Source organism: Mus pahari, chromosome 17 (genome assembly GCF_900095145.1).
Source record: "Mus pahari chromosome 17, PAHARI_EIJ_v1.1, whole genome shotgun sequence".
In the NCBI taxonomy this organism is placed as follows: domain Eukaryota; kingdom Metazoa; phylum Chordata; class Mammalia; order Rodentia; family Muridae; genus Mus; species Mus pahari.
This window is the reverse complement of record NC_034606.1, coordinates 25584999-25591923: the sequence shown is the minus strand read 5'-3', so window position 1 is coordinate 25591923 and position 6925 is coordinate 25584999.

Genomic DNA, 6925 nt, shown 5'->3' with positions numbered 1-6925 from the left:
TGGAGTCCTGCTGGGATACCGCAGAACCTTGTAGCACCACAGGATGGGAGACGAGAAGGAAAGAGAGTCCTCTGCCCCAAACACAACACGAAGAACGTGATAGATAGATCTGATCAACTCTCCAGTCCCTTAAATGAAGAAAGCAAGAGAGAGGAGGGGGGGTCCTCTGCCAACAGACTTAATTCCTTGAGGAAATAACCTTACATAGCATACTTTATATGCCAGGCACTGCTCTAAAATCTCAAATTAGCTCACTTGCCATGAGGCTTCCCTCATCTATCTGTCACCACCAGCCCCCCGAGGACAGTGCTGCCACAATGAGACCCATTTTATAGGCAAGGAGCCTGAGACTCAGTAGGTAACGACTCAAGTCATGCAGGCAGCATAGGAAGCTAGCATTCCAGTCTCCAAACTCCAGTCTCACACTCAGTCCCCTTAAACAGAATTCGATCCATTTCTGTATCTCCGATGTCCCTCATAGTGTCTGGTCCATGCTGGACAATATTAAACGTGGACCACATAGAGTAATTAATAAATGTACGTTTCCAAAGTAGACAGTGGATTCTGCAGCAGTGAGGTTTTTGGCTACAACGCTTTGTGTACCCAGCAGGTCGTGTGCTTCCAGTAACCTGCCCAGGAACTCTTTGGATTCTCGAATGGAAGACACACATGCGCACACACACACACACACACACACACACATTAGCTTATTTTTAATTTGCTGTCTAGCTTAATGGCTGGGCAGTTCTAATCCTCCCACGGCTCGCATACTTTCCCTCCGGTACTCCTGGCTCCACACCTTCTAAATCTACCTTTAACTTTGCTGCCCTGTTACCTTCTGTGAGGCCCATTGGTCTCTGCTGCCCAAGACACTTTTGGGCAGCCCTCTCAGGGGCTGCTTTCTCCTTCCTCCTACATTTCAGACGACCTTCCCTCTGCAGCTCTACATCTCTTCCACCTCCCACGGCATCATGGCGATCCTCCATCTCCTCCCCCACAGCAACTCTAAGGGCCCTGCCCTGCTTCCCCTTGCCCAACCATTGGCCAGTGGCCTCTTTATTGCTCGATCAAAAACCGACTGGGGACAAGGACCCTTAGATAAGGACATACAGATTCCCCATTGGATCAAAGCATTAGAACCAGTCTCCAACAGACGTTATATTGGTTTGCCAACGTCTCACAGATGTATTACACCCCTATGCACTTACTGGTGAGTCTTAAGTTATCCAACTTTCTAAATCAACTTCCCAAATTGTCAGCTTGGGCCAGCAAGATGGCCCAGCAGATAAAGGCGTTTGCCACACAAACCTGGTGACCTGAATTCAACCCTGAGAGCCCTTGTAAAGACAGACAGTCATAAACCATCTCCACAAAGTTTTCCTCTACTCTCCACATACATGTTGTGACACACACAACCCTCAACACACACACACACACACACAAATAATCATTTAATTTTAAGAAAAAGAAAGCATCAGCTTACCCAAATGTCAGATGCTATTCTCAGGCTCCTCCCTTTTCCCTGCCCCCTTCTCACCACGTGACTGGATCAAGGTAGACTGATACAAGGGCTGCCTTCTTGGCGTTATAAGAAAAAAGATATAGTTTTACTCCTGCTCCCACCCCTCCCACACAGCCAAGCTGGGGCTCTCTCTTCTGTCTTCCTGCTTTGTTTTGCTTTGTGGTATTGGCAAGACAGGTGGCAGATGAAGGGCCTGGCAGAAGTCTTGGTTACAGAATATGGGGCAAGTCCATCCAGAGCTTAAAGGAAAGAAACAGAACAGACCCACGTAAACCCCGAACAGGCAAGCTCGATGGCCTTGGCCCAGACGCACACAATCTCCAAGGCTCAGATAAGGAGAGGGCAGTGTCCATCCAGGACAGCTGCAGCCAGGACTCAGTGAGGAAGCCCAAGCAGTAACTTGTGCAGCCCTGCCACATAGGATGCACTCAGTAAGTACAGCCATACTGCGATCATCAGAATCGGTTCCAAATGATGGCGTGCACACACTTCTGTGTGATTCACAACATTAATCTGATTTTTCATCTCCAAAAAAATCCATGAGTAGTACTGGCACAAGTTAACAACCACTGGTGTTGCAACAGGCCTGGGCTGCTCAGTCCACCAGCCCACTGTGCTTCTTTTGTATTCCTCTCAGTCTTTGAAATAGTTTTTAAATTACTATATATGATACAGTATATACATATATACATATGTATATATATATGTATATACTGCATATGATATAACATTATATATGTATGATACATATATCATAATATATATGCTATATATTATATAGTATTGGTTTTTTTGTTTGGTTGGTTGGTTTTTGTTTTGGGGGGGGTTTTTTGTTGTTGTTTTGGTTTTTTAAGACAGGGTTTCTCTGTGTAGCCCTGGCTGTCCTGGAACTCACTCTGTAGACCAGGCTGGCCTTGAACTCAGAAATCTGCCTGCCTCTGCCTCCCAACTACTGGGATTAAAGGCGTGTGCCACCACCGCCTGGATAGTATTGTTTTTTTTTTTTTAATTGAAAACTTATTCTGTAAGCTTTTGATAAGCTTCAGTTCCTTTTCCAACATCTCTCTGCTTATTTGGTCATTCTTCCTGGTACCCTCTAAGCACTTCCACGGCAAGCCAGATCATAGAGCAGACACAGGCACATGGTAAGTTACATGAAACGTCACCTATGCAGCAGATGCAGAGGGGACATCCAGGACCAGTACAGAGGCAGAAGCAGGACGTAGTTCGAGATCAAGGTTGAGTCTGTGTATGATATCCATCCTCCAGTCCTCCCATCCACCCCCACACCCCTGGAGGCAGCAGAGAAAGGGAGAGTGACTATTGAAGCCAGTGCTGCACACAGCTAGGCAAACACTCTGCCATAGAGCCTCTTTTTTTTTTCTTTTTTTCTTTTTTCTTTTTTCTTTCTTGTTTTCTCTAACATTTTATGTTCAGACAGGGGTCACCAAGTTGTCCAGACTGGCCTTGAATCCGTGGTCCTCTCAGAAACTAGGATGAGAGGCCTGAGCCAAAAAAAAAAAAGAGCCTCTAAAGTACGGAAAATTCAAGGCAAATTACCAAGTGTAACAGTTCTGCATCACAAGCTGTCGACCGCTGGGGTTCGACAGCATCCCGTTGGCTGCCTCACCAGGAAAATGTAGCAATGGAGACAGGAAATATTCCTGCTGGGGGTACAGACAGCTCTAAGGAAAAAAAAAAACCTTCAGAAAATGTGAAAGAAATAATATTGCACTTTACATGGCTAGCAACTATGGGGGCAGGGATAAAATATCACTTGCTTAGCTAAAATCAGTTGAAATAAACTGTTTAAACTAATGCTTTAAGCCAGTGTGGGGAGACATACCTCTCATGCTAACAGTGTAGAGGTAATGCAGGAGACAGTCTCAAATTTGAGGCCAGCATGAGCTGCAGAGTGAATTCCAGGGCAGCCTGGGCTACAGAGGGAAGCCTTATGTCAATTTGTCTCGTGTGTGTGTGTGTGTGTGTGTGTGTGAATGATTTGGATTAGGGGTCAATAAATTATAAACCACAGATTAAATCCATGAGCAGAGTTTTATAGCCACACAGCCAAGCTTGTGCATTGACATATTCTGGTCGCTTTTGCACTGCCTATGAGACTATAAAAGAGACTTTATGGACACAGCCCTTGAGACAGAAGCTGGGTATGGTGACACAGACCTATAATCTCAACACTCAAGAGACTGGGGTAGCATGGTGGGTCAATCATGTTCCAGGACACCGCGCCACATCTGGGCATCACCAGTCGGACGTGGTGAGTTATTAAAAAAGAGGTTCTCATGCTAACAGAGCAACTGCTCTGACTGAGCCACCTCCCCAGCCCCGTGTTCTGCAATCTTTGAAAGGGTGTTACACAAAAATCAAGACCCCATACGAAATAGCTCAGAAATGTTTTTCAATAAACAACACATCGTCAGGTGCGCGGCCTCTTCACCACCGTGGAAACGATCGGAACCAATGCATGATGGGAAACTTTCTGAAGTCCTTTATTCTTGCTCACAAAAGAAGGCGTGGGATAGCTGTGTGCGTACAAGAAACCCAGCTCTCTTTTCTCCAGCATGCTACAGACCCATTAAGTTATCTTTTCCTGTTACTGACACAGAACCTGATCTCACCAAGCATCTATCTGAACCCCGGTTGACGCAGTGTCGGAGATCGGCTTTTGCAGCCCTGGGCCAATGGGCTCCTTTTCCCTTCGGCCTTGATGAGACTTCTCCGCCTTTGTTTGCGCTGGGCTTTGAGGGCTTCCCGAATTTCTCATTTCTCCCGTACAAGTCTACAAACGCTCTTTTATTGCACGGGGCTTGGCTCATCACCTGCTATTGACTAAGCTGAGGAAACACTGCTCTCATTCTCGGAGTCCTGAAACATTTCATTCTTCATTGTTCTTTGAAAGATTTCACTTTCAAAATATGTGCACTTTCATCACGGTCTGCTGGGAACTGCCTCAGTCGTGGTAGGGGCCTCTGAGGCCACAGAACCTTACGGACCTGCTTCTTTATTATTATTATTATTATTATTATTATTATTTATTTCATGTATGTGGGTATACTGTCGCTGCCTTCAGACATACTAGAAGAGGCCCATTACAGATGGTTGTGAGCCACCATGTGGTTGCTGAGAACTGAACTTGGAACCTTTGGAAGAGTAATCAGTGCTCTTAACCACTGAGCCATCTCTCCAGCCCCGGGTCAGCTTCTTTAAATAATTAAATTCTATTAGTATTCTTTTATGTGGCTAGATGGTGCCTGGCCCGCAGTAAGTCCTTACTGTGTTTTAGCGGGATGCACAAATTAAGAATATTCTTTTATTGTTTATCCTGTTGTCAAACGTGCTCCTGCACATTCTTTAGCTTTGCAGATGACTTGGATTCATGTGTGCAACCAGGAACTGGATTTTTCTTTTGAAAATACTAGGTGGTAAATGTCTCAGGCTTATTTTTGTAGGCAGAATCTTACGTGTACTCTGGGATAACTGTGAACTTCCCATACTTCTGAACCAATGGTTTTTTTCCCCTCAACTATAGCCTTTTATCTTATTTTGGACATAATATTTTTACAAATTCTGTAAGAACAACATCCATGTACATAATATATTGTCACACTCACCCCAGACTCCTCCCCCTAACTACTCTTAGATCCACCCCCTCTCTCTACCAACTTCAAGTCCTATTTAATATCTGTACAACTAAATATATAAACATGTAATATGTAAATATATAAGGTCTATATATAATGCAATGTATATATTAAAATAACATATAAAACACACATATACATGTGTATATGTATGTATATATATATGTGGAGGTATGTATATATATATATGCATATATATATATATATATATATATATATGTGTGTGTGTGTGTGTGTGTGTGTGTATACACATATCTCAGTCGGTAGAGTGCTTGACTAACATACATGAAGCCTTGAGGAATCTCCAGCATCACATAAAACCACATTTAGGTACTGTGGGACAACTCATTGCATAAAGAAATTTGCTCCCCCCCCCAAGCCTGGCAACTGGAGTTTGATTTACCCACATAAAGGGGGGGGGGAGAGAGAGAGAGACTGGCATTTAAAGAATCTGAGAGATAGTGTTGGATTGACCCTGTCTCACCCAGAGTGACCTGACTAGCATTCCAAACTCCAATCGAAACTCCAGTCCTAGGACATGCTAGTCAATAATCAGACACTTTGTGTGATTATATATCACTTTGTGTGATAGGCTAATAGATGTCATTGTGATGGAAATGAGTGTGTCGTTCTTAGTAACATATTCCTATGTATTCAAAGATGAATTTAAGATTGACTTTGTTTTGAATCGTGTATTGGGGGCAGTGCACATGCAAGTGTGGGTGTGCAAGAGAGATAAAAGGCATTGAGTTCCCTTGGAGCTGGAGTTACAAGTAGTTGTGAGCCACTAGCTATGGATACTAGGAACTGAATTCAGTCCTCTGCAAGATCAATAAGCACTCCTAACCACCTTGTAATTCCTTTAGCCCTCAAAGACTATTTAAAAGATAATAATAATTTGATGGCTCTACAGTCTCCCTCCCACAGTTCCTCATCTGTTTGGTCAAAGTCATCTGCTGTGGAAACCTGCCCATAATGAGACCGAGGGTCCACCACACACATACAATCAAACATCACCTTTGCTGGGCACAAGAGTTTATTACAAATCCCCACTTTGAATACGGTGGCATTCAAGTCTGAAAAGGCTTGAATCACTGTACCTCTGGTTTCCCAAGCCACCCCAAGGGAATGACCTCAGCAGATTATCTGTGGCACTGGAAGAAGAGAGATCCGTGTAAGGGGGTGTTTATTTCCACAGAGCAATCAGCTTCAGTGGGCCTGTGGCGACTGGCCTCTTTATAGGCCCTGGAGTTCCTGGGAACCCAGAGTGACATCAGGCTGTATTTCCAGAAGTTGACCAGCGGAGTCACCTTTCCAACGCTGACACTTGCCCAGGCTCCTTCTGGGCCCTGGACTCCTCTTTCACACTCCTGAAGCCTGGCCACCTCCTCGCTGCTCCTCAGATAATCTGTGTGCTCCCCTGTCATCATCAATGTCTGTCACCCTGTCCTCCTACCTCCCCTGACTGGGGCAGGGGGGCACCATTCATCCTTCTGGTGTCTCTCTATTCATCCTCCACACGTCTCCACATGCCGCTCTGTCCTTGCTCTTGCGTGTTCTGTCTTCCTTCCCACGGTGCTACCTTGGTTAAAACATCTTGCTGTATGAACAGAAGGTCAAAGCATGAGCTTGGGAGCGCATCTGCCTGGGTTTAAATTTTGCCTCTTCCTTTTAACAGGTTTTTGAAGGAGGAGAAAGATGACAACGAGGAGGAGGAGGACAAGGAGGAGGAGGAGGAGGAGGA